Consider the following 22,052-nt stretch of genomic DNA (forward strand, 5'->3'; position numbering starts at 1 on the left):
CAGGTGTTTAAAATCCGCTGCAGCGAGGAGAGGCTCGTGGCTCAAGGTGTGGAAACGCTGGAATCGCTGAAAGCGTGCTAGAGTCAGGTAAACAGTATTTGGGACGAAAGGGACAATAGGTCCATCAAGGGCAGACTTTGCTAAAAAATCAGCCCTCTTATTAGAAACAATGCTACAGTGCCCAGGGACCCAGGGAAAGCGCACTTCTGTAACATGTAGAGGAATAAAAAAATGAAGGGAACGACTCATAGGAATATCTCTGGAGGTTTCGAGCGCTGCCAAAACAGAAAGGTTGTCTGAGAGTATAATAACCCGAGTGATATTGCAGGGAATCCTTATTAAGGCCAACTCAATGGCCAGAAACTCAACTACAAAAATGGGGGTATAGTCAGGGGCCCGAAATGAGTAGCTCCAATCAAGAGCCCTTGAGTAAACGCCAAAAGCAGCCTTTTCATTTTGCTGGGAGGCATCTGTATAGACGGCAATATATATGGTTAGGAAAATTGTCTAGGTGCTCCTCTATGAGCCCATTTAACATATTGGCGGGGAGGTTCTTAGCAATCCTTGGGAGGGTGTTGTCAAAGAAGACTGCGTGGCAGCCCGCCTGTGGTTGACTAGTACCAAAGGTCTCATTGATACAGAAATATTTGACAGCAGGGATTTAGTGAACACCACCTGAGGGAGCTTATACCGAGGCCAGGGGGTACCAAAGAAGAGAGTTGGGTTCGTTGTAAATATAGGGTTAGCCAATCCAGGAACAGGCTCCAAAGACCTTAAAAATGTCCGCACAGTGATAAGCTCAAACCGGGAATTGAGATCAGGTATCCGTGCCTTCAAGTACAACACAGCATTAGCTACTGATTTAGGCAGACCTAAGCAAAGGCGCAGAGCGCGTCGCTCCATAACAAAGAGGGGTTCACACTTGTACTTTGGGCACCCAGAAAAGAGAACGGAGCGGAATTCAAGGATTGGCTCTACATAGGTCTTATAAAGAAGTAGTAGAGTGTCTCGTCGCATATTGAATTTTTTGTTGCTGATCCTCACCAACCGGCCAAGGGCACGCTCACCCTTAAGCGCAATGCTTCTAATGTGTGGCCGCCAGTCTAAATGCGGGTCATATATTATACCCACGTATTTTGTTGAGTCAACTTGCGGGATGAGGATAGAGCGATACGAGAGAGAGATGTAAAGAGGGGTTGCCTGTGGGAAAACAAGGACGGCACACTTGTTGACATTTAAAGTTAACTTTATGCTGTCTAGCCAAACTATCAGGGCATTTAAGTACTCTTGCAATAATTGGTACAGGCTATGAATGTCTTTGGCAGAAGCGAAAAAAGCAATATCATCCGCATACACATAAACTTTGACGGCTGCGTGAATAGGGATATCACGCATTAGTATGTTAAACATACTAATGTTAAACACTGCCGTAAGTCTTTGCAATATCTAAGATGGCGATGCACTTCTACTTTTTCCACTTCTGAGCCATATGAATATTATGTCCAATCCCGTTAGCAGTATATTAAGGCGGAAGCCTTTAATGTCTCATCGTTGTAAGCAGCAGTTGTCGACAGAAATGTCACGCTTTTCAAGTGGTCGAAACGGTCGTGACGTCAAAGTGCGCGAATTTCAAACGGGGCCAAATGTACTTGGGCTACTAACCATGCAACCAATTAAAGGGATCGTATAGTAATGCTTCAAGTAAGTGGTACTCATTTTAGTTAATTGCTTACTTCACTAACTAGCCTAATTAACCTTTCTAGTCAGACCAGATAAATAAATCAACCCGAGTAGGAAATTGGTCGAGCTCGGGAATCGAACCCCGGTCTCCGGAGTGCGAGACGAGCACGCTACCACTCCGCCATGCCAGCTCGATGTTTTGGTATGAACAAAGGCGCGTCTAGTGAATACGTGTCTTCGTTCACTCCCATCTTCCTCCCTTCCCATTACGGCGAGGTTTAGGTGTCCACTGAGATATGAGTGACAGATACATTTTGAGGCGAAAGCCTTTAATGGCTTATACTGTCGTGACCAAGACGTGTTAGCAAATTTGTCCGCGTTTCAGATTGGTCGAAATGGTCGTGAAGTCACTGCGCGAGAATTTTGACGGGTGTCCACCAAAATATGTGAGACAGTACTGCACAATTTCCTTTCCTCAAATAAAATTTTCGACTGGTGTCCACCGAGATATATGAGACAGTTACTGCATAATTTTCTTCCCTCAAATACAATTTTCATTTTATTCATTGCGGTCCCTCTTTCTTCTTTCACTCCACTTCCTCTCTTCCTGTGCGGTGCGGTTCAGGTGTCCACCGAGGTTACAGAGAATTACAGCTCCATTTCCTTTCCTCAAAAAGCGTTCCGTTCAAAGGGCAAGGCATCGCGCCGAACGGGTGATGGCGTTCCATGAACTCCATGGCAGCGCTACAACACGCTGTCACGTTCCACTCCTCAAGGCAAAGATTAAGCGTCATTAATTGGCAGGTAATTAATGCACGAACAGAAAGTGAACTGAACCATCGCTTCGCAGAATGCAGCACTCAGGCTTTCGCCTTTCTACACTTTAGCTTCTAAAGTTCCTCGTAATTTTTACAAATAGTCTAATCGTTCAATTAAATTATTGTACAGCCGGTTTCCGCGATGCTATCGGAGGTGAAGCGCACTAGCCATGGGCCGCCGCAAGGCATCAACTACAGTAGTTCGCTTAAGCAGATCACCGCGATGTTGGACGAAAAATGAGTGCAAGAGACCGAAGGCCCCCTCAACCTTGCTCCACGTTCATATGGCATTATGATTTCACAGCGCAAGCGCTGCCTGCAGGCGGCCAAGGACGCGCAGCCGACACGTCCACGCGAGCGACGCGGTTAGCAAAAGAGCAACTTGCAAAGTTGCAGTGCGTAGTTCATTATGCCGAACAGCCACTGCAATTGCATTAATAGAATGCGTGGCTTTCCTGAACTTTTGCATAGAATTTGCAAAATAATAATTAATATGTACAGTGTAGGCAATAATTCCAATAACCCGGGTTCGATATATTCGGGTTCAACTGTCAACATGCATGCCCTGAAAGATCGTGTCCATATAATGCACCGACCCATTCTTGCATCTCATTCTGACCATATAAGGGATATGAGCGCCGAAACATCAATAGGTTTTCTTTTCTTCAAGCTTTGGCTAGCGCACATTTCTAGCCATTCGCCAACTCACGAGGAGTGCTCAACATCAACATACTTTTCAGATAGATTTCTTTATGTATGCTGTATTCCCCAGCGCCTCTTCTGTCCCACTTAATTTCGAAAACATAAAGGACCCACAGGCACGGCTATTTTGTCAAAATGCGCGAAAGAATGTCGCAACCCGCGGCTGTGACGCGATTCACCACGACAGTCGTGTTTCTCTTCGCGCAGGGTTGCGCGGTGGACGCGCCAGCACTCTAAGAACTCCGCCAGTTTAACCGCTGAGCCAGTGCCGGATGGGCGGCTGTGTGCGGCGGAGCAGTGAAACGAGTGTTTTTTATCATTTTTTTAGGCCTCCGGTATGTCTCTCTCTAGACTACGCACGGAAAGCAGCAGGCTACACTGCATTCGGACGCTCAGCACCGTGTTTACCTCTTCGAGTCGGAAATGCAGAGGCTGATTTTCTTCCTAGTCATTTCTAGCCACCACTTTGCACGCTGCGGTTAACGAACTGTTCCTGGCTTTGTTTCTGCTGTTTCGGCGCTCATTATGCGCTCAAAAAGTCACTGTATGATGCCGCCAGAATGCAGCTCCGGTCCGAAAAAGCGCTGGCTAAGAACAGCGAGCATGCAGTCACATGCCGCCAGCTGTCGAGACGTTGGACACGTTTGCGAGAAGACTTAGCAGAATAATTGCAGTGCGGTGGCCGACGCGTCCGCCATAGCGCGAAAACTGACTAGAGTCGGAGTGAAAAACAAGAATTAAAAACGATGAAATGCAAGAGTTCTGACATGCAACAGAGATACAAAACGTATTTGTTCAGCGTTGTGGGTGAAATGGGAGAAAAGATGGAGGGGAGGGGTGGGGGAACGGTATTAAATGAGTGGCACGAGTGTCACTCCGGTTATTCCCTGTCGCTGTCCCACTCTGCACAGAGCGCTAAACGTTTCGAAGATTGCGCGCTGTCAACTATCAGACGGTGCTTGTCTGAGCGAATTATGCGATATTCATCAAGAAGAATAATTTTTCCTAAGAATTTGTGTGTTTTGTCCGGCTAAATCTAAGCACAACCTACGCTTTTTCTCTTGACCGTAATTAAAAAGCAGGTTAGCTTTTTGGCGTGTGCAAGCAAGCAGCTGCAGTTTAAACGTTCGATATTTCAGACGCACTAAAGAACGTGGCAGTTAGATATTACGACATACTTCTGTCTCTCCACCTGTTAGGGATTGTTGTTGCAGGGATAATATTGTTACTAGTTTAAAAAGGCAGTTGGTTTTATTGCAGGACCTTATTGCAGGACCGTATTGCAGGACCTGAATGAAAGAAAAAAGATCAGTGAGTGGCCCTGGCAAAAAATTCCCCTTTGGCCTGTTTGCTAATAAAATTATTGAAGTCGTACAGCCGCTAGCAGGGTTTTTAAGTTCATTACGAAAAATCCAGGCGCTAACAAACAATGACACAGAAGGGACACAGTGTTTTTAAATGGCACTTTTTGCAGCATTTTCTGGCGACTCTCTTTGGTTTCAAAGAAAATTCTCTAATGACGACGAAGAGACGTGACATAAGGGAACGCGTTACTTGATCCCCATCGTTAACCGTTGTGCCAAGGATAGTGTGTCCACCGATGTACAGGCAGGACATTTAGGTTAAAGCGGTGTCCATCTTTCAGGGAGCCAGAAACAGCTCATGCGCGCTCGTGTGCGCCTACATCGCTTTCAAGGCTGGCGCCGGCTTTGACGGCCGCCGCAACCGGTTTCCAAACAGCTGTGACACGGCCATCAGGAGTGCCCCGAGCAGCGCAGACACTTCCTTTTCAGTGTTGCTTGACGCTTCGGCTGTGCGGTGCCCTCGAGGTCGACTCTGCTACTTTCGCTGGCACTGCTATCCGAGATGGCTGGTGTGTGCACGAAGAAGTCAACGGAGGACGTGTTCGATACGTCCGAGGATGCCCTCCCTGTTAGGCTCCAACAGATCGCCGAAGATCAGCTTGGAGAGACTCCAGAGCGGAAAAAGGAATCCCTCGCGAAACTTTTGCTGCTTTTATCAGTGAGGGGGAAATTCGAGTGCCTAAGAATGAGTGAACGAGGGTGCAGCCGTTTTACACGCGGCTTTACAAAGTTCCAGAGGGAGGGTAATCTTATATTTCGTTTTTTTTAAACGTTATCTCACACAAGCAACTTAAGCTGTCACTAGAATAACTACTGGCGGGAAGCTTGGCCACTTCACCGGTTATTTGCTGCCATTGTTAAAATACAGTGAGGTTTATATTCCGACCGAGATTTTAAGTCGAGAAATAATCAACCTGGGTCCACCGATGGAAGACTGAAGTAGACTCAATACGCTCATTCACCTCTTCTAAGTTAGGCAGCGTTGCCGGATCTATTATTATAAAGAGCTTTCTTGGAAAGACACTAAATTTTATAGCACTAACTATTTTAGACCGACTGGCTAAAGTGTTTTGACCTATTGGGACATCCGGCCACAAGCGACTCATGTCCAACTAGCGACCATTTTTTGAAGAAGCTAAACGCGAACTGTTTCAGAACCTTCTCACCGCAGTTAAACGTAAATGCTAATAACTTTCTAGTCATCACACTGGTCTGCACGCAGTTTGTTTCTGTAAAAGCGGTCAGAAAGCCACACGGAGTGCCCAGGCGAGGAATCTTTCATTAAAAAAATTACAGATTGTAAGGTTATGATGGAAGAGTGGATGTATACTGAGAACACACCTGGAAAATTTTAACTCGCTGTCTATTACAGAGGAGGAGGATATCAATTCCCGGAAGGATGCGCAATTTCTTCTGCGTTTCCTACGCGTGCGGAAATACAACGTTCAAGCAGCCCTGCGCACAGTGAAAAACTACTACAAGATCCGGAAAACCAGCGGTCCGGTCTTTCGGGACTTTCTGCCCTCCAAAGTGTCTTTCGGGACTTTCTGCCTTCCAAGGACGCCGCATCGTCCTGTTCAAACCCGGTGGGTTATGTTTCTGAAGCACCCTGCCATCATATTGTAGTGAACTGTTCGAGCATGTATCCAGATAATTTTTATGTAGGTAGAAGGCATCGTGGTGCCAAAATCCCGGAGACAAAACAAAAAGTGAGACGTTGCCGTCTCATACTGCGATCTTGAAGTGCGCCAGCATTTGTACGCAACAGTAAAAGAAATTCTGGAGTGAACAGAAAGTTTTAGACAAGATACGTTTATCAGCTGACGTGTTCAGCCAAAGTACATTTCCTGCATGACGTGGATGTATACGTATACAGGTCCGCGGGCGCACCTGGCGAGAAGGTTTTCATGCAAACGTACTATCCAATATGTCATTTAATGGTTAATCAAAGAGCACGCGAGTCTGTAGCTCTACGTGTCACGTTCGTTGCGGCAGCCACTCCGAAGACTACGGTGCGTAGCAAAAAATATTCTTGCTTCGTAAATACCCGAGGTATAATTATGCTGTCACGACCAGAGGAGCCATGAAGGTAGGCGTCGGGAAGAACCCAAGACTGGGAGCCTTCTTTTAATTGTAGAGCCAGGTTCCAGGACACAGAACAGAACAAGCGCGCCTCGAGAGCCCACCGCCGCTGCGTCGTCGCTTTCGACTCAGTGCGGACGCCGCGCGGCGCGTTAGGCACGTGGAATTATTCCCGCCTGCGAAAGTAAACAACGTCTCGATGTGAAATGGGATATGTACGGCGAGAGACGGAGGAGGAAAAAAACTAATAGGGGTGAGGTGAACTATATAATTCGCGCTAATTGAGATGCGGGAAGAGCCAAGTTCGCACGTGCGGTAAGGGGATAAAGGTACGAAACACAGCGCGAACACAGCGCTCAGTCAAGCGAAAAGTACGGCTTTCAGCGCACTACATGCACGATTTCAGGCCGTTGACGCTGAGGGCCGGCGATCAGAGTTTGATGGGGCACAACTTCGTAGTTGATGCTGTTCAGGCTGCGCAGGATTCTGTACGGGCCAAAATACCTATTGATAAGCTTTTCGCACAGCCCCTTGCGGCGCACGGGTGTCCACACCCACACCTGGGCACTCGGTTCGCACTGCACGTCCCTGTGCCGAAGGTTATAGTGTCGGGCATCGGCGGATTCCTGGTCCTTTATGTGCAAGCGGGCCAGCTGACCGGCCTGCTCTGCTTGTTCCACGAAGTGGCCTTCTTCAGGGCGGAGCTCTGCGTCGCCGTACGGGAGCATGGCATGTAAAATCATGCGGATCTCCCTGCCATACACGAGACGGAACGGGGTAAACTGGGTGGTTTCCTGCGTCGCGGTATTATAGGCGAAGGTGATGTACGGCAAGACCTCAGCCTAGGGAGACATTAGGCTCGAAAACCCGCAGTCCCCCGTGTGGCTCGTCACAGGTAACTCTAGCGAGAATGCTGGAACGGGGTGGCACCGTAACGGTCTCGTCGGCGACTCGCACGGCGGACCGAGGACCCTGGTGTGCAGATTCTTCTGTGGCTTTTGCGGTAGAAAACGTCACCAAGCGATTCGGGAGGTCTATGATAGCACCGTGCTCGCGAAGAAAGCCGATGCCAAGGATGACATTGCGAGAACATTCGCGCAGAAGGAGAAAAGTGGCAACGAATGTGCAGCCTCGAACCGTAACCCGGGCCGCACACATACCGAGTGGTGCAACAACATGTCCGCCGGTCGTACGTATGTCGGGACCGTCCCAGGGTGTCCTCAGTTTTTTCAGCGTCGTCGCAAGCCGTCCGCTAAGGATAGAGTAATCTGCGTCCGTATCGACCAACGCGCTGACCTCGTTTGTGTCGACGAGAACAGGGATATCCAAGGAGACCCTGTGGATGACTCAGTCGATGCGGCGGCGGAAGCTGGTCGGCGACTGGAGTGGCGTCGTCGGGGCGATTCAAGCGGCACGTTGGGGGAAACTTTTCGGCGATGCGGCGTTCGTGGTCGTGGCGATTGGGTCGGTGCGGCGGCGGAAGCTGGTCGGCGATTAGGGTTGAAACATCACGGCGATTCGAAAGGCGCGTCCGGGAAAACTGTGCAGCGATGCGACGTGCAACGTCGGAGCGATTCGGTTGGTGCGGTGGTGGAAGCCTTCGTTCGGCGGCCTCGCGTCCAAAGGCAGCCGGAGCTAGTTTTCCCGACGAGGGCTCGAGAACAACGTTGTTATGAGGCGAAACGGGACCCAGAGAGCGAAGACCGGCGCGGAGAAGGCGATCGCGACTCGCGGAGCGGAGGAGACGGTGAACTACGCTGGCGGTTGAGAGTATGTAGTGTTGTGCTGGCCTCCAGAAGGTTTCCGGAAAGAGGGCTCATGGCGTGTTTGAAAACAATGGCGAGAAAGCCTGCTAAAAGGTGCGTCTGTTTTGCATGCCATTTCTGGTGTCTCCGTTAAAAACTGAGCTGTGTTTAGGATTCGAGATGTTTTAGATATTACGCTCAGTGCTTGATGTAGCATACACATAGAAATTGTTCTAGTCTAAAGCGCACGCTCCATGCCTACTAAAGAGAGGTTTTTAATATTACTCGATTCGGTGCGGCAGTTATTTACACTGCCGACAAACAGGCCGTTGACCAACTCAGGTGCCACACGGAAATAGTCAGACACTTGTTTCGAAAGACTACTATTTCAGTCAGTCAGAGTCATCGCAACTGTGCTGAGAAGCTTATGCTGACATGACGTCTAGAGACCGGTCGGCTCTTTTTTCGCAACCTCCAATTCGTAGTTATTTTACAAAAAAAAAACGTTATCAGCTGAGTCATGTACTCGAGCAGTGGCCCCACCTCTGCCTCAAGCGCAAAATTATTACAAAAATCACGAATAATTTTAAAGAATGCCGGTGATAGAGTAAAAATATCTGAACACAAAATAAATATTTGGCACCTACGACTTAAAGTGTAGACTCCATTTGAAACAGTCGCATTTTCTGTCTTTTCTCAGGTTCTTGGAATCTCGATGAATCGTCATACGTAGATGTTCACCGGGCCATCGTGTTGTGCATGTAACACTTAGCTAAGGATCCAACCACCCAAACGTTGGGCATGGTTATCCTGTTCGACTACGGAGGCTTCACACCCGACAAAGTGCTCGCCATTAATGTGGGCTTGATCAGGCGGGGCTTCGAATATTTACAGGTAATTAGAGGCGTCGAGATCGCGCGAAGAATTCAACTTTTAGTAGATAGAAGCAACCGACGAGAGCACCCTTTTTGATGCCCCACTAATATTACCTTGACATCATTTACCTCAGTGTTATAGGGGGATATATGCGAAATAATGAAAGGAGAAGCAATTTTTTCTTGAGTCCGGGCCGGCATTACACCGTTTCACACGATGGAAATGTCCCGCTGGCGACGCAGCAGTGATTTACGACATCGCGTGCCAAGCCTAGATATTGACTGCAGTCTATGGTCCCGAATCTTTGCTATTCTATGTGTTCATCAATGCTTTTTTCTAGTTCTGTTTTTTAGTAGTGATTTTTCCTTCGCCACACAGAGAAAGTATATCCCGCTCTATACCCGCCGCGGTGGCTCAGTGGATATGACGCTCGGCTACTGACTCAAAATACGCGGGTTCCATCCCGGCCGTGGCGGTCAAATTTTGATCGAGGCGAAATTCTAGAGGCCCGTGTACTGTGCGAAGTCAGTGCGCGTTAAAGAACCGCAGGTGGTCGAAATTTCCGGAGCCCTTCACTATGGCGTCCCTCATAGCCTCAGTCGCTTTGGAATGTTAAACTCCGACAAACCATATCCCACTATAGCTCTCAGTGGACAAGATTAGGAGCTACATTTCGCAACCAATACTGTCGCGTGCCGCTGGGAAAGGTGTACTAATTGGCATTCTGATATAAACAAAGTCAATAAATTTGAGCGCCGGTAGTGAAACGAGCAGCGGCAAGTAAAAACCCGAAGCAACAATTTCTGGAGCAGTAAGGGAAAGAAAGTATTAGGGGTCAAAATCTCGAGAAACCTAATAGATTCCGCCTTAGATTGCTTTAGCCAGCGCTGCAAGTTTCTCATTGGATGAGTGTATTTTATATGATCAAAGCCACTCTATTTTAAACAGCGTAGTTAAAACTATCTACAGGCAAAAGAAAGCCTACGTGCTCCACAGAGAGAGGAACATCTTGTTGCATTTCTAAACAATAATTTGCATATTATGGGGCTAATTTCATGACAGCCCTAGACCACAAAAAACGTATCGCATTCCTTTTAACGCATACAATTCCTTCCTGTAGATTATGTTTCCCAGTTTTCATTCTAAAGTATTCACAGAGAGCAATGTTTTCAGCAGGAAACACTTCCAGAACAGGACCTTCTATGCCAGCAGTACGTGCGCACTTGCAGTCATGCTTTTTATTGACACCTAATTCATATTGTAGCAGCTGAACCTCTATAAAAATGTCAATGCTTCTCTCCAGATCGGAATCGCTCCCTCGGTCGGAATGAAATCTTAATAGATGGTAGGAGAAGTTAACCATACAACTTTATCGAATTTTACTGTTTTCATGATACTGCGGCAACGGCGAGTGGCAGTAAGATTTCGTCAAAAAAGAAAGCGTAATCTCTGTTACGCTATCATTTTTTCAGCCTCAGTTATTAACAAAAGTAATTTAATTCCCATCCGAAAACTTCAGAATTCTGCTGCTGACGCGTTTTTTTTTCATGCTTGACTCTTGTGTTGACATTTTTATGAGAGCCATCTCGCAGTTTAGATAACAATCCTTTTTGTCGTTTTAAGAAATTTTACTGTCTCTTGAAATTGTGTAGGTCTTGATTTACATCCAATCCTGAATACCGTTTAGAACACAATCGCAGCGCTCAACCTTTCGGTCATAAACCAATGCAGGTCTCGATAACCGGAATAAATCGCGAGCAGCTGACACGGAATATTTTAGCTCTTTTTGAGTGCCACAAATTTCCACTCAATTCTCTCGAAGGCGCTTAGAGTCTTTGCCGTATTGATGTGACCGTCTGCGCTCTTGGTTAGGCCTCCGCCATATTGTTTAACGTTTAAATGCCTTCACGGATCATATCTGTGTAGCGTGAAAACTTGCGCAACCAGACGTGCTTTCTTTCCTTCCAAGACTGCTTGCCAATGCTGCTGAAGGCCATGCACCACGTGAGTCAGAGCGTAGGCTTCGACGTGTTTTTCACACTCGTCCGGCCTTTCCTAAAAACAAAGCTGGCGGAGAGGGTGAGCTCCTCATAATCATGTTATGGCAAACATGCTTAATCTTCTCTTCTAAACTGATATTCATTATGAAACAAAATTAAACAAATGCAGGTTTTGGTGAATCACAAAGTAATAAATTTCAGCTTATCCTCTGGTTAGTCATGCGGTATTGTACACGAGCTTTGTCCTGAAAACTCCGCCGCGGTGGCTCAGTGGTTACGGCGCTCGGCTGCTGACCCGAAAGACGCGGCTTCGATCCCGGCCGCGGCGGCTGAATTTCGTGAAGGCGAAATTCTAGAGGCCCGTGTGCTGTGCAATGTCAGTGCCCGTTAAAGAACCCCAGGTGGTCGAAATTTCCGGAGCCCTTCACTACGGCGTCTCTGATAGCCTCAGTCGCTTTGGGACGTTAAACTCCAATAAACCAACCAACCTTTGTCCTGAAAAACAGCCGACTAGATTTATTATATCTGAACCCCGCCACTCGGATTGCAGCGCACTTCGCCCTCCACATGCTCTGCTCCACACCGTATGCCGGAGTCGTCATTCACGTTACGGTTTGCCCGAAGGGTGAAGCAAGGCGATGCATCACTGCCTGAAACTGGCAACGCTTTCTCATATAAAAACTTCGCATGCTTTCAAGAACAATCCTGCAGAGCATCGCAATCAGCGGATATTTTAATAAGTAGTTTGTGGCGCTGAGAGTTTTTAGGGTGTTGTGGAACTAAGGCAAACCCGGACAAGCTGCAACAAACGGAATGCGTCTGTAGTTTTTGCTCCTCCTTACGTTATCTTTTGGGAGCGTGTGCTGTAGTCCTGCCACCACACAAACCTCTTATTTTGCGTCCGTTCACACAATACCACCTTAATCACAACTGTATCGGTAGTTTCGGATGACGTACCCAACCTCCTTACTGCACCAGGAAATGCTCTGAAATAACCTTAGGCGGAGACACTACGTTAATGGGAGGCGAGCGTTTAAAGCAAGCATAGAGGTACCCGCGCACCCAGCCTGCTACGCAATGAGAAAGAAAAAGCCTTCCTTCAGAAACTCTGTCACCAGAGCATAAAAAGTTTAGGGCAAAAACCTTTTATATCGGAAGAAGCACTTGATATATCTATCTTCGAAGACTAATTGTTGACTAGATGTACGAAGATTCGCATCCTGGTTGCTGTGTGGCCTCTCACTGCACTTTCACAAGAGTCTTGAGTCGTTTTCCGAGAACTGCTTCGGTGCACCCTTAACGTTAAAGAAGTAGCTCAGTTTTGAGCGAAGAGTTTGAAACTGGCGTCTTGGCCTATGTGGACGTCAACCCACAGGCCAGCTTGGGAGAAATTGGCGATGGATTGGTATGCAGTTTCTCTACTGCTTGGAGAGTTCTTAAAAAGGACAACATGTATTCGTACAAAGTATGCCTGCATCAAGCACTGGGAGGATCTGGTTTTCTGCGCCGGCTGTTTTGTAACTAGTGCCTAATCAAATGCGAGGAGAGCCCTGAATTTTTAGACAGCGTGATGTGGACTGTTGAAGCGCACTTCGTCACAGATTCCACGGTAAATTTGCACAACGCCCATTATTGGTCAGCCGCCAACCCATAATAGGTACGAGGAACAAGACATTAGGTTCGGTGGTCTGGAAATGTATGGCGAAGGATACTTCAAGGACGCATGGTACGTAGGCCCCTACTTTATCGACGGGAACCTCATCGGCAGGACACACCGAGCGCATACTAAATGATGAACTTCGCCTCAGAACTCCCGCTTAACGGGGTGTGGTTTCAGCATGACGGGGCTCCACCACCCTCATTCTCTCGTGTTATGGACGTTTTAAGCATGAAATGCTTTTAGCTCCCGTTGTCGGCAGTGTGGTGACGTTACGCCGAGACCGGCAGCCAACATTCGGGCACTGAATTCCACTCATCCGGGCACTGAAACGAGAGCATCCGGGCACCGTACGAGATTTAACGAGACTCCACGAGAGAGGGCGATGGGGGCCGCTTCCGCGCCGTCTCCAAGGATGGCGCTGCGGTCCCACACTCGCTCATGTAAAAGACCGGCGGCTGACTCTTCAGCTCATGGGGAGGTGGTCACGAATCGCGGCTTCGGCCGCTTATCTGTTTTTTCAGCCAGTGTCCGCTTCGGCGGACGCGGTTGTTGCTGCGACGCGCGTCTTTTCTTTCCTTCTAAAGCGGAAGCATTACTACTTGCACTTTCAGCCTTTGCCGTGGCGCGGCGGTGCCACCATTGACCTTTAGTTGACCTCTGTGTGACGTCATGTGTGACATCACGCCGAAGAGAAGGGCGACCGACTCGCGCCGTCGGAAGCCGCGGCGGTGCCACCACCGGCGCCTAACTCCTGCGCTCTCCGCTAGGAGCGCGACAGGTGCTTTCTGATGTCACGCCGAAGAGAAGGGCGACCGACACTCGCCGTCGCAAGCCGCGGCGGTGCCACCACCGGCGCCTAACTCCTGCTCTCTCCGCTAGGAGCGCGATTGTGGCATTACGCTGAAGAGATCAGGCTCGACTCACGTCGCTAGAAAGCAGTACCTGAATATCTTTCTCTGTGGTAGGTGTGCCAACCACAAGCGGCTTAACATTGCTTCGCGACCTCGCGCCGTCCGTGTGCGACGGCGGTGCACATGAACGGCGGCCTGACTGGACTGGATTGGATTGGATTACAATTGATTAGGTTAGATTAGATTAGATTACATTACATTGGATTGGATTGTATAACAGATGCATCGCCACAAGTCTAACCACAAACACCACCATCAGCTACACTACCAGCTGAACCATGGCGTAGGTACGGATATTGCTTTCGCAATTACCGGGCCTAACCAAGCTAAGCCACAGCGAATTTTTTTCTGTTTCCTCTCGTCTTTTAACTCTCCTCTATATGCACGTGGCAGCGGTGGTGGCTCGGCTGGAGCCAGTTGGCAGGCCCGTGCAAATTTCCTTTTCATCCTTCTCTCAGTCGCAACAACAACACTTCAGCTATTAGAACGCGCTGCTTATACATTCTTCTCATGCCTGCGTCTCGTTGTGTCCTCGTATGCTTCTGCATCTGCCTGCATTTCAATGCCGCCACCGTCACAGCTGTTTAAGCCGAGCAATGGAGCCTGGTGAAGGGGAGAGAGGAAGCGTCTTGCGGAAAGCGATCGCTTTGCGAGTGATACGCCACAGCAGAAGACTGCTCGCCGCTGCCGACAACGCCATGATTATGCGGCCGCTCCCGAAAGCGACCAGGCCGCCACGGTTCTCGGCTGCCCGCACTATTGCAGGGGATCGCTTCGACGCAACAAGAAGAGTGTGGTGTGATGTGGTGAACACTAGACCCATTTCAAGATTCTGACTAGTACCACCTACAACCAATGTGTTATGCCCGTAAACATTTCATGCTTACTCCACTCTCGATTACGGGAGAGGCAGATTTTTTGCTCCTGCTTGGCCACCGACCGACTGCTTGACCTCTCAGGTCACCAGACTTATCTCCCCTCTCTTATCTCCGCTTGACTCCCCTTATCTCCACTTGTAGTAGGGTAGAGGTATGGGGCCGCCTGGAGATGTGTACATGGATTGAAGTGTGTCTAGAAGGGTGTTGGCGTCGTCAATGTGTTCATGTGTGAGGCGTGTCACGTGGTGCTGTGTTGCTGATTTGATGAGTGTGGGGTCAATGAGGTGTCGGAGGAATTGCCATGCGCGGTAGCTGGACAGGTTTCCGGCGATTCCGTCACATATCTGTCCCCAGTTGGATCGGCAGAGCTCCTCAGAGTGCTGTTGGATTTGTGTCTGCAGCGCGGCCAGATGCTTTTTAAGCGTTCTGTTGCGTTTGTTGCCCCCTGACTTTTCTCGACATTGACAATGGAAACGAGCTATAATGAGACACGCGTGGTTTGTACACAAAGAGAAGTTTATCGCGTAAAAATGCAAACAGTCAGAGCTCCCTCCATTGGAAGTGGATATTACAATCGTGCTGAAAAGACACCAGGTGCCTAAAAGGACTCAAAATACGCTATGCCTGGCTGAAGAAAGGCATACGCTGAAGAAAGGCACAGATACGCTAGAAAAAAGGTAGCAAGGCACGGCATAAACAGTTATAAATCGCACGTCTATGCATACACAGTAACGCATACTCTGTGACTTAGTGGACATAGTTCTGGCGGTTTATCTGGAATGTCTACTGGTTATATTTATTATTATTTTGAGATGGCTGCTCTCTCAAAAAATAATTGCTACACGCTCCTCACTTTTAATAAAATTGCTGTCTTAAATGTTCAGTTTTATTTTAAACAAAGTGCAATGAAGAAGATGATTCAGCACCGCCACCAACGACGACGAAGCGCTAGCGCCGCCCGTCGGATGCTCGTGCTGGAGAACTGCCGCTTGTGTGCCGGTCTCTCGCCTCGCTGGTTCCTAGACTTCTTGCGCCAGGGTCTTCGTCGCCGGCGTTTCAACGTGCCATTAAACCGCTCTACAATAAATTAAATAATATTACTGCTCAGAATTGTGACAGTGGTCTGTTATAGCTATGGCTTGTGCATAAAGTTTTGCCTGGCTTGATTGTATACACAAACTCTGTAATCGATAATGAGCTTATCATGCCGGAGCTGAGATTTTTCGTTCTGTGACTTATCATTTTCAACTAGATGTTTTTTTCTGTTGCGCAGATGCTGGGTGAGCAGTCTGGAACTATATTGTAATCTGTATTTTATAGTTTGTTAGCGCTTGAAAGTATCTACTCTTCAACTTTGAAATTAGTGAATTTTACAATGATAGGCCTTATTTCACTTTTAGTAAATTTTCCCAGGCGATGTGACAGCTCGATATCCTTTGACGAGATCTTAACGCCTAGCTTACAATCACAAAGTTGTGCTACTAAATTCCTAAATTCCGACCACGTTTCATGATCTTCATCGGTCAATACAAAGTATAAGAGGTTAGAGTGGCGTGCGCTATCTTCAGAATGGTATAGCCTGGATGTTGTGATAGATATTTCTTTTGCGTTCGCTTTGACACATGCCTTAACGTTTTCAACTTATTTATTTACAGTACCCCAAGGCCCCTCGTGCGGGGCATGGGGAGGGGGGGGGGTAGATTCTTCACAAAAATACGACCCTGGCAATTGAAATAAAATATATAATGCATGTAATAACGAAGTATGAAACAAAGCTAATAAAGTACGCAAATAAAGCAAGAAACAACGCAAAATAAAATACTCAGTATAAGTATAATGCACAAAATACTAAATCTATTATTCCATGGTTTGTTTTAAGGAATGCTTAAAGCATTGTAAGTTTCGTTAATGCTGCAAGGGATGAAAATTCGTTTTGATTTTACATAAACTCTTCCTTATTTTCCCTAGGACTGCATCGTTTTGGTATCGTTGGGTCCCAATCGTTTTCATTTCATTCAGAATACGTGTTTGGTCTTCAAGAATTTAGGCAAGTGCCTCCATGATTTTGTCAGGTGCCTCTGTCGAATGGGAAAGCATAATAGGGCCGGGATGACTTCAATGTTTCTGACAAGTGTTAACAGCTCAAATAAATATCTGTGCGCACTCACGAATGATTTCAATACAGTAGCATGGGCTCGGCAGCATTAGCAATCCACGATAACGGGCACGCCGCACGCCCATAGAGCATCTATTGTTTACTTGCATGGGGAGCAGACGACGGGCGTAAGTCAATCACACTGTTGCTGTGGTGCCGATTACACTGAAGGGGGTGATGAAACATGATATGTTCTTATCGGAAATGGTTGGCGTCGCTCTTGATTCGGTTGCCGGTCTGGGAGCAATAGCTGCCGTCGAGTGCAGCTTCAACCTGCCCAGTGACGCCACAGAGCAAATGTGCAGAGAACTGGTTGCGCTGGATCGTCCAGATGATGGAACGTCAGTAAACACGTCCGTATGGGTAGCGCACAGGCCGGGTGTCGGCGCCACGGTGTCTACATTGTCTCCACCGTCGTAGGCAGGTGCCGCCAGAAAAGCATGGAGAGCAACCTGAAATGCGACCAGACGATGAGCGTTAGCCGTTTGCATTTTTACTGCGCTGCAGAGCCCTCGCCTCGTGCGCAGCTGAACATGGTGCAATGCATAGAAATGAGTGTATGATCCCTCAACCACACGAAACTGAAAATACCCTGTGCCGTGGCGCTTTTTGGCCAAAGCTGCCCTTGCCGAAATACACCATCATCATCGTCAGTATATTTTTCTTCGGGCTGCATGAACGGCTGTACTGTAGCTTTAAAATTCTCGTAGTGGGTTTACGCGCAATTAAGGGGAAGTAGCGCACTTTGTAGTCACATGTAAATTGAAAAATTGCTATATAAAGCTTGGCCTCTTCGAACATTTAGAATTACCCAGTGCTCTAAAAATGCCTAAAGAAATATGGGACAAATGCGATGCGTAGAATAGGAGGATTTTGACTTCTATAACTCAGTGGCACGGGCAATTAAACCCATGCCAAACCCCTCTTGCCTATTGGTATGTATCTGAAGGATTGGAAAACGTATGTATGCTAGCCCTATCCGATTTCTCCACAATGCAATCTGAGTAATCTCGTTCAGGCAGTACGAGGCTTGTTTGCTAATATGGCTCGTTTATATTGTTTGCTTCCAGATGCTCAAAAAAATCATTCACCTACAAGAACAGGAAAAGACTGCCGCTCCAAAAAGTCCTGAAACTGGTCGTCCTCCTTCTGTACCCTGTAAAGGCAATATACATGTTTGTACTGCATTCGGCATTGCACTCTCAATTGATTGGAATGACTCAGACAGTGTTTGAAGTCAGTTGAATTTTGAGAGATATCAAATGAAATATTTATTTCTTCATTCTACAGAAAGAAACGCAGGGCGCTGGGATTCAATAAAAGCATGTCAGGAGACAACTTGATATGGTACCCGTTCCCTTGCATGCAGTGCAACAAAACAATCATAAGTTCAAATACCCAAATAATTAAAAAATGATCACAAACAATATTTATGAGGTGCACAGTAACAAAAAAGAATAAACTATACCATAAGTTTATCAGGACAAGAGAGATTGGGGACATACATGTTTTAAAAGCTTACCGTCACCGCCCAAAATAAGGAACTGTAGACAGCTAAGAATAATGTTTCACAAATGACTGCGAATCAACCATAGGGTGTAGTGATCTTGTCTGAAAAAAGCTAAACAGCTTCATAAATAATGATAATCTTCCTACAAGAATTTGTTCAGGGGAATTTAATTGGGTGTAATTGTCTGACGAAGATTTAGCTGAAGTGTTGCAGTTAAGTATCTATACTGTTACGTGGTGCTGATGACAGTTGGAGAAGCTCCTGGCCCCACTTATTCTCGCCTTGAGGCTATGAAGCAATATCGTTGACAGGCAAATCCCATATATGCGGCATTGATCATTCTCTAGTTTACATTGATGAATAGCTGGGGGTCCTCATACCACTGCAGGTGCAGTGGAGCAGTGGTTATGCGTTGGGCATTGGCCCTGCACTGACACGTGCTGCCACCGGTGGGGCTTATGTGACCCAGGTTGCTTTTATGGAGCCATCTCTTGCGGCCAATGATTAATGCAACGGCCAGCTGTCATCAAGCAGGTGGTGATGACGCCAAAAAATTACGGGGCTTGTTGTGCCTCGGCCCTGGGATGACACGTGCTGCCATCGGTGGGACTTATGAGACGCAGGTTGCTCTTCCCTAGCCATCCATCGGGGCCAATCATTAATTTAACTGCCAACTGCCGCCGCCCTCAGTTTGGTCAGCCTCCGTTGAGCAGGTTGTGATGAAGCCACAAGGTTACGTGGCCTAGTTGCCTAGGGTGCTGGAGCGCCCGGTTACTCGGGCCACTCGAACTGCGAACCTTACAACGGTCACCAAAGCTGACGCCGACGCCGGACAATGTTTTCCGACAAGAGGGTACTACCGCTCTCGCGTTAAAGAACTTTTTGTTCGGCTCACTTCTGCCTACAAAGAACTGAACAACTCGTCGAAGGCGATACCAACAAAAGTGTGTGGCGTAAGCAAGGCTCGTTTTAGAAGCTTATTATATCAAAAAGCTGTCGGAATGTTGTGTCAGTGACACATCGGTACACATATACTCAGCTGAATGTGCCTTTTTTAGATTCGTTTTTTGATTAAATCGTTTGCTTGACGGTTGTGCTTTATCTGTACCTCTCTACGCGCATGCTCTTCATTCCCTTCCTATATATCCCCTGTACTTCAAATTACAGACCAATATCACTAACGTGCACGGTCGGAAAATTATTGGAACACATTATACTAAAGCATATCACCAGTTATGTTGAGCAACAAAACATTTTATCGCCTGTTCAACATGGATTTCGAAGGGGACTTTCAACTATCACCCAATTACTCGAACTAACACATGATTTATTCCAGAGCATTGATAACCAAAAGCAAGTTGACTTGATTGCACTTGATTTCTCTAAGGCATTTGACAGAGTAAGCCATAAAAAACTAATTAGCAAACTTACATCAACTTTAGGTGACGGCCCTATTATCAACTGGATCGAGGACTACTTAACTAACCGATCTCAGTATGTTGTAGTTAACAATGATATTTCTTCTATTGCGCTCGTTACGTCGGGAGTACCCCAAGGGTGCGTCCTTGCTCCACTTTTATTTCTCATCTTCATTAATGATCTGCCCTCTAACATACATGTTAAAATTAAACTTTTTGCCGATGACTGCATCCTTTACAACGAAATTAACTCTATAAATGACCACGATGATTTAAACAGCGCCCTTCAAGAAGTGGTAATATGGTGTCACAAATGGCAAATGGAACTGAACATTAAAAAAACAGCCTTCTTATCTGTAACCCGTAAAAAACAAAGGTCCGAATATGTGTACAGCATCAATAACATACCGCTCACCCGAGTTCACGAACACAAATACCTTGGATTAATCATTTCACATGATCTAAGGTGGGAATCACATATTAACAGCATAGTATCATCTGCTTTAAAACGATTGTTCTTCCTTAGAAGACGGCTTCGAGAAGCGCCACCGGAGACCAAACTGTTAGCATATAACACATTTATACGATCAGTTCTCGAATATGGAAATACGATTTGGTTTCCCTACACACAACAACTCATTAACAAACTAGAAGGAGTGCAGAGAAAGGCAATTAGATTTATCTTTAACAAATACAGGAGCAGTGATTCACCATCCCAACTACTAAATCAAGCATGTATTCTTACTTTACAGAAACGCGCCAGACTAGCACGACTAAAATTATTGTTCCAATTAGTTCATAACACATTAAACATAGATACTTCGTTATATATATCTGTAGATGAATCCAGACCATCCCGGCATAAGCACCCATTAACCCTTAAAGAGTACGCATTCCGAACCGACTGTTTCAGATATTCATTTTTCCCGCTTGCCATAAAAGAATGGAATAGTTTGAACCCCTCTATTACTACTAATACATCTTTGCAGAAATTTGTAACTTTGGTAGAAGATCAGTTGAGCGATAATTAAATAGATAATTAAATCATAATTATTCAAGTACAACAGACCACTCGTATCACTGCATGTAACAGCATCTTTATGAACATATTACTTACAATGTATAAAATTGCACCCTTTTCTGTGAAAAATATTCTCTCGTTATGTGTTTTATTTTCTGTTATCTGTGTTTTTTTTTCCCATGCTCATGTAATTACTTGAAAATAACAGTGTTTTTAATGTATGCCATTCCATTTGTACCTTCTTACTATATGCCGCTTTGTACCTTCTTACTATATGCCCATCCTGTAAAAATCCCAATGGGATTGACAGTATGTGAAATAAATAAATAAATAAATAAATAAATGAATAAACAGTTGGTAGTTAGCGCTCGTGAACGTCTCTGTGTCTCTTTCTTCGTCCCTTGTCTGTTTTTTTGCGCTGAATTCTATTTAACATGCTTCACCAACTAGCCAGGCAGCTTGCTCTCCTGAACTAGTTGATAGATATGTTTCTTGGTGTGCGGGTCCCAAATTTCATAAGAGTATTCAAGTTTGGATCTGACAAAAGTTTTGTAAGCCAAAAGCTTAATACTTCTAGGAGTAAGTTTTAATTTACGTCTCAAGAAACAAAGCTGAGAAAAAGCGGCTGAACAGATCTCAGAAATATCAGTGTCCCAGGTTAATCGGTTGTTAAGAGTAATTCCTAGATATTTGTACTGTGAGACCTCTCGGATTTGACTGTGGTGAAGGCAATATTGGTAATTACTAACATTTTTTTTTTCTCGTAACTTGGAGAAGCGCATTCTTATCAATGTTTAAATCCATGTTCCATTCTTCACACCAGTGACATGTTTTGAGCAAAGAATCTTGAAACAATTGATGATCTGCAATTGACGTTATTTCTTTATATACAGCGCAGTCATCCGCGAACAACCTTACTGTCACAGACGAAGGAATGATATCTTTTAAACCATTTATATATATTAAAAACAGCAAAGGTCCTAACACACTGCCCTGAGGAACACCGAAAGTAACAGGAAGCGATTCAGAAAGAGTACCATTCACATCAACACACTGAGCTCTACCGCTTAAGTATGCTCTGACCCATTCAATAAGATACAACGGAATACCAAGTAACTGCAGTTTATATAGAAGCTTTGCAAGTGGCACCTTATCAAAAGGTTTTGCCATATTCAAAAAAGAACATCGATCTGTCCCGAGTTGTCCAGCACTCTAAGAAAATCATCAATAGT

At 46.2% G+C, this 22,052-nt stretch overlaps 1 pseudogene; it reads left to right on the forward strand.

Moving 5' to 3' along the window:
- The first annotated feature begins 5,066 nt into the window (after positions 1 to 5,066).
- Positions 5,067 to 22,052, forward strand: part of LOC149327124 (alpha-tocopherol transfer protein-like) — a 563,535-nt pseudogene continuing 546,549 nt past the window's right edge.

The sequence above is a fragment of the Amblyomma mixtum genome, chromosome 10, assembly GCF_055824585.1.
Source record: "Amblyomma mixtum isolate Tamu chromosome 10, ASM5582458v1, whole genome shotgun sequence".
Taxonomy (NCBI): domain Eukaryota; kingdom Metazoa; phylum Arthropoda; class Arachnida; order Ixodida; family Ixodidae; genus Amblyomma; species Amblyomma mixtum.